Source organism: Vombatus ursinus, unplaced genomic scaffold (assembly GCF_900497805.2).
Source record: "Vombatus ursinus unplaced genomic scaffold, bare-nosed wombat genome assembly UNPS02014786.1, whole genome shotgun sequence".
NCBI lineage: Eukaryota > Metazoa > Chordata > Mammalia > Diprotodontia > Vombatidae > Vombatus > Vombatus ursinus.
In genome coordinates, this window is record NW_020954564.1 from 1,823,284 (window position 1) to 1,829,283 (window position 6,000).

The following is a 6,000-nucleotide window of genomic DNA, read 5'->3' on the forward strand; positions in this document are numbered from 1 at the left end:
ATTTGGGGTTTTCTTGGTAAAGATACTGGAGTGGTTTGCCATTTCCTTCTCTAGCTCATTTGACAGATGAGGAAATTGAGGCAAACAGAGTTAAGTGACTTGCCCAGGGTCACATAGCTAGTGTCAGGTCTTCCTGACCTCCAGGCCCAGAGTCAATATCCTCTGCTCCACCTAGCTGTCCCCAAATCTACCTATCCTGCCCCAAAGTCTCTGCTGACCTCCAATCTCACATCTCCAATTGCCTTTCAGACATTTTGAAATGGATGCCCAGTAGATATCTTAAATTCAACATGTTGGAAATGGAGCTCATTATCTTTTCCCCTAAACCCTCCTCCCTTCTACCTTATCTATTATTGTAGAGGGAAATACCAATCTCCTAGTCTTCCAGGCTTCAAATCTAGAGGTCATCCTCAGCTCCTCACCATCCCTCACCCTCTGTGTCCAAGCTGTTGCCAAGGTCTGTCCATTTCACCTTTGCAAAATCTCTTGAATATGCCACCTTTTCTCCTCTGACACTGCCACCACTATGGTGTGGGCCCTCATCATCTCATGCTTGAGCCATTGCAGCAGTCTGCTGGTGGGTCTGCCTGCCTCAAGTCTCTCCCCACTCCAAATCATCTTCCATTCAGCCTAAAGTACATGTCTGACTGTCCACCCCCCAATCTCCTCTCCATTAACTCTAGTAGCTCCCTATTGTTTCTAGGATCAAATACAAAATGTCCTGTTTGGCATTCAAAGCTCTTCATAATCTATCCTCCTACTTTTCCAGTCTTCTCATTCCCTTACTCCTCACCATGTGCTTTTCCATCCAATGGCTTCCTGGCTGGTCCACAAATAAGACTCTGTTTTTTGGATCTGGGCATTTTCTCAGGCTGTCCCTTATGCCTGGAATGCTTTACCTTCTCTGCTCCAACTTGTGACTTCCCTGGCTTCCTTTGAGTCCCAACTAAAATCCCATCATTTACAGAAAGACTTTCCCAATCCCTCTTAACTCCAGTGCCTTCCCTCTGTTATTGTCTCTTATTTATCCTGAATAGAGTTGTTTGTACACATTTGTCTGCATATTGTTTCCCTCATTAGATTGTGAGCTCCTTGAGAGCAAACAATTTTTTGCCTCTTTTTTTTTTTTTTGTATCCCCAGTACTTAGCATGGTACCTGGGGCATAATAGGCACTTAATAAATGTTTATTGATTTACTGATTAATTTTGATTTCATCTACTCCATTGTCTTTCAGCAACTGGTACTGCTTAAAGTTCCTTCTAGTTCTAAAATTCTCTGTTCTCTGCCATTAAGGAACTCACAGTTTAGTTTACACACATTCAGTAATTAGGGAACAATCCAAGACAGTTTATAACAAGGTGCTAAATTGTGTGGTTAGGGTAGGATGACTTCTATATAAAGTTCCTTCCCCAGCCTGGTCTAACATTCCAGGCTGGGAAAGGAACTTTTATATAGGGAAGGAAATTTAAGCCTCTGTCTTGGACACCAGACATTCACTCATCAGATCCTGGGGTGGGGGTGGAGCCTGTACTAATTAGGTGGATGGCAGTGACTAGTTTGGTGGCACCATATTACCATCACTTTCCATCCTGATTATCTCCTCTGGAAGATGGAATGAGTGAAGAAAAGGATTTAGAGCTGTTGCATTCTGTGTAAGGATGCCAAGTGTCATGACAAATAAAAATTTCAGAAACCCCCCCCCCCCAATATTTATATAGTATCTACTGTGTGCTGGGCACTGTGATAAGTGCTTTATAAATAATGTCTCATTTGATCCTCACAACAACCCTAGGAGGTGGGTGCTATTATTATCCCTATTTTACAGATGAGGAAATTTTGACAGAGATTAAGTTGCCCAGGGTCACATAGTTAGTAAATGTCAGTGCCCATATTTGAACTCAGGCCTGGTGCTCTATCCACTAAGTTACCTAGTTGCCTTTTAAATGTAACCTGGAGTTGTAGCTAGGTGGCGCAGTGGATAGAGCACTGGCCCTGAAGTCAGGAGGCCCTGACTTCAAATCTGGCCTCAGACCAAACACTTGACTCTTACTAGCTGTGTGACCTTGGGCAAGTCACTTAACCCCAATTGCCTAAAAAAAACCAAACAAACAAATAAATGTGACCTGGGGACCATAGGCATGGGAGAGATGCTCAGGAGAAGCTCATCACCTTTTACTTTATCACATCCTACTTTCCTCTTGAACTCAGAGCTCCTGGACCACATACCCTTACGTGAAAGAAAGCAGATCCCAGACACATTGAATGTTAGAACTGTAAGTTCTAACATTTAGAGTACATCAAGTATGATTCTTTTATTTTACAGAAGAGGAAACTGAGACCCAAAATATTAAATAATTTCCCCAAGGTCAGATGACTTTACAGAATCAGGACTATATCCCAGGTCTTCTGACACCCAGAGCAGAACTCTATCCACTCATATCACTTATGAGGTCAAGGCCAAAGGCAGTGTCCAAATGGATTTCCTTTGGCCTGATTTACATTGGATTTGACCCTGCAGTCCCAAATTGCATGAAGACCAGGTAATGAGGTCTAGTGGGGATTCTTCCTGGAGCCAGTGGCACTTAAAGTAAGCCTTCAGAAATGAACAAGATAGATCAGAACCAGGTTGGGGGGAGGAGAAGCAAGCACCAATTTTACTTCCTATGGTCTATTCCTATTTTTATTCCTGGCCTCTCTTTTTCCTTCCCTTTCACTTTTGATTTTCCTTACCTTTCTCTGAATGGAACCAGAGTAATCTCAACCCAGAAAGAAGTTTTAAGAACATGAGAAGTCAGAGCTGGAAGGAGACCTAGAACATAGAATGTTAGAGCTAAGTGGGCCTTTAGAACGTAGAACATAGAGTTAGAGCTAATAGGCAACTTTAAATGAGTTGATAGTTGACATTCATAAGATCTCCAACATGTTTTATACACATCATCTCACTTGATTCTCAAAACAATCCTCAAAACCTCTATCTTCATTCATCCTGTCTTCCTTTACTCCAGTCTCAGAGCATGAGGCTGGCCTTCTCCTTGCCAAAGCTAACCCATCTATTTGTGTCTCTGATCCAGTCCTCTCTTGGACCCTCTTGGAGTTTGCTTTACTGCTCTCTCTCTCTCTTTCTCTCTCTCTCTCGTGTTTTCTTACGTACTTGTGACTGAATGAAATGATATTTGTAAAAAGCACTTAGCACAGTACCTGGCACATAGTAGATGCTATTTAAGTGTTTATTCCCTTTCTCTCTCTTACTGATTTCTTCCCCACCGCCCACACACCTGCTCAGGTCTCCCCCATCTTTAAAAAAAATCCTTCATTTGACCCTGACACATCCTCAAACATTGTCTTATACCTCTCCTCCCTTTCATTGCTGAACTCCTAGAAAGAGAATCTTCACAGGCTGCCTCCATTCCTTTACCACCCATTCCTCAATCCCTTTTCAATCTGGTTTTGAAATCAGCACCCCATGAAAACTGATCTTTCAGGATTACAAGTAACCTCCTAAATGCTAAATCTAGTGACCTTTATTGAGTCCTCATTTTCCTTGACTGACTCTGCAGCTTTTGCCATTGACTACCAGCCAGCCCTTCTTCCTCTTATGCCTTTTCTCCTGACTTACTTTTAATGGCACTGGTTTTCTTTCTACTTCTATGATTGCTCCCTGTCTGCCTCCTTTGTTGGCTCATCAGTCATTTTCTGTCTCCTATACATGGATGCTTGCCAAGGCTCTGGCATCGGCCTTCTACTTCTATGCTCTCTCCTTGGATGATCTCCGCAGTGCCCACGGGTCCAATTTCCCATCTTCTCCCAGAGGATGAGTTGGCCCCTCTCTTCGCTAATGCCAGCCTTTCTGCTTATGCCCTTGATCTCATTCCCTTCTGTCTCCTCCAGGCTTGCATGTGATCATCCCCTCTCTCTCCTAATTTTCAGACTTCCCTTGTTCATTGGTTCTTTCTTGGTTGCCTACAGACCTTCTTGTACTATTGTAATAGTTTCTTAATTAGTCTCCCTGCATCCATTCTCTTCTTTTTCCAGTGTATCCTCCATACAGCTGTCAAATTGGTATTCCTAAAGCACTGATCTGTACTGCTAATGAAGCTTCAGTGGTTCCACATTGTCCTTAGGGAGGAAAAAATGCCTGGGTTTTACATTTAGAGCCCTTAAGAAGCTGGCTCAGGGAACTAGGTGGCACAGTGGATAAAGTGACAGGCCTGGAGTCAGGAAAACTCATCTTCCTGAGTTCAACTCTGATCTCAGACACTTGCTAGCTGTGTGACCCAGGGCAAGTCACTTAACCCTGTTTGCCTCAGCTCCTCCTCTATAAAATGAACTGGAGAAGGAAATGGCAAACCAGTCCAGTATCTTTGCCAAGAAAAGCCCAAATGGGGTCATGAAGAGTCAGACATGACTGAAAAACAACCAAACAACAATAACAATGACAAACTGGTTCTAGCCTGTCTTTTCAGATTGATGCCATATTATTTCCTTTTCTCAAACACTCTAAGCTCCAACCAACTACTCTCTGTTCCTTTTTGACAACATTCTATCTCTCTCCTCTTTATCTCTGCAAGGCCTGTTCCATGCCTGGAATCCTGTCCTTTCTCACATCTTTGCCTCTTGGAAAGGCTTTTTAAAGGCTCAGTTTAAATGCTATTTCCTTTAATAGGCCTTTCTTGATTACCCCAGTAGTTAGTGCCTCTTTTCAATCACTATATTTATTGTGCGTATATTTTAGTATTTCCTTATTTGTGAGCATGTTGTTATCACCACCAGTAAAATAGATTGTAAGCTCCTTGAAGACAGGAACTGTCTCACTTTTATATTTGTATCTCTAGCTCCTAGAACAGTGGCTGGCAAATAGTAGGTACTTACTAAGTTCACATTGATTAACCCTTGAGGAGGAAATTCAGGTCCAGAGAAATTGACTTGCCCAATTGTCATTCAATGAGTTTAGGGTGACATGGGACCTCTTCTAGATGAAACTCTGTTGGCTTTTTGTGATTACCACCACTTTCATTTTAAGTGGTCAATTTGCCATTCTCTTACAAATGTGTTATAGAATTTTGCCAGGAATCCAAGTCAAGCTAGTTGGCCTGTGATTTTGCAGCTTCTGAAAATAGGGACATTTACCTACTTCTGTCCTGTGGTACTGCTCTCCCATTATCTTCAGTCTTTCAGAAATCACTGATAGCTCAGTAACCACATCTGACGGAACTTTCAGTCCCTGGGGATGTAGTTCACTTGGGCTTGATGATGTGGCTCTAGCAAGGGCAGGAAGGTGTTGTGTTCTCCCGATTTATTTTGGACATCAACTCACATTTATCCATGTTTGCTTTGTTTTTCCCAGTCCGAAGATCATTTGCTTTGGCACAGCAAACAGAACCAAAAGAATTTGAGCAACTCTGCTTCCTCTTCTTTGCCTATAATCAGTGTCCCATTCACCCTGGGAAGCAGACATAAGGCTTCTTTGGTCCCCCAGTTACAGCTTTGAAAAAAAAAGCTATTTTTATTTTCTTTCGTGTTCCTCACTAGCTTTAGCTCATTTTGAGATTCAACACACCTGACACTATTCTTATAGGCCCATGCCATGATTTTGTATTTATCCTTCATTACCTGGCCTCAATTCCATCTCCTCTATATATCTAAATCTAAATCTAAAATTTGATTCATTTCCTGTAGTTGTATCAGTCACTTTAGACAACTTCTACTTTTCCTTCTCATCTGAACTGATTCTTTGTGTATTCAGAATTTTAGTACTTTACATTTAGAGTATTAACTCTAGAGTTGAGGCCTCCCCAGAAAGGAAAAACTCTTGAGGTTACTGAAGGGTCCTCTGTGCCAGTACTCCAGACTTACAGTCTTACACTAGAGCTGAGACCCCCTACCCCAGAAGGAGTATTTCAGTGTTCTTTCCATGATGTTACATTGCCTTGATGTTCTTTTTAAAAAAAAAAAAAACTTAACATTTTATTTTTCCCAATTACATGTAAGAACAATTTCAA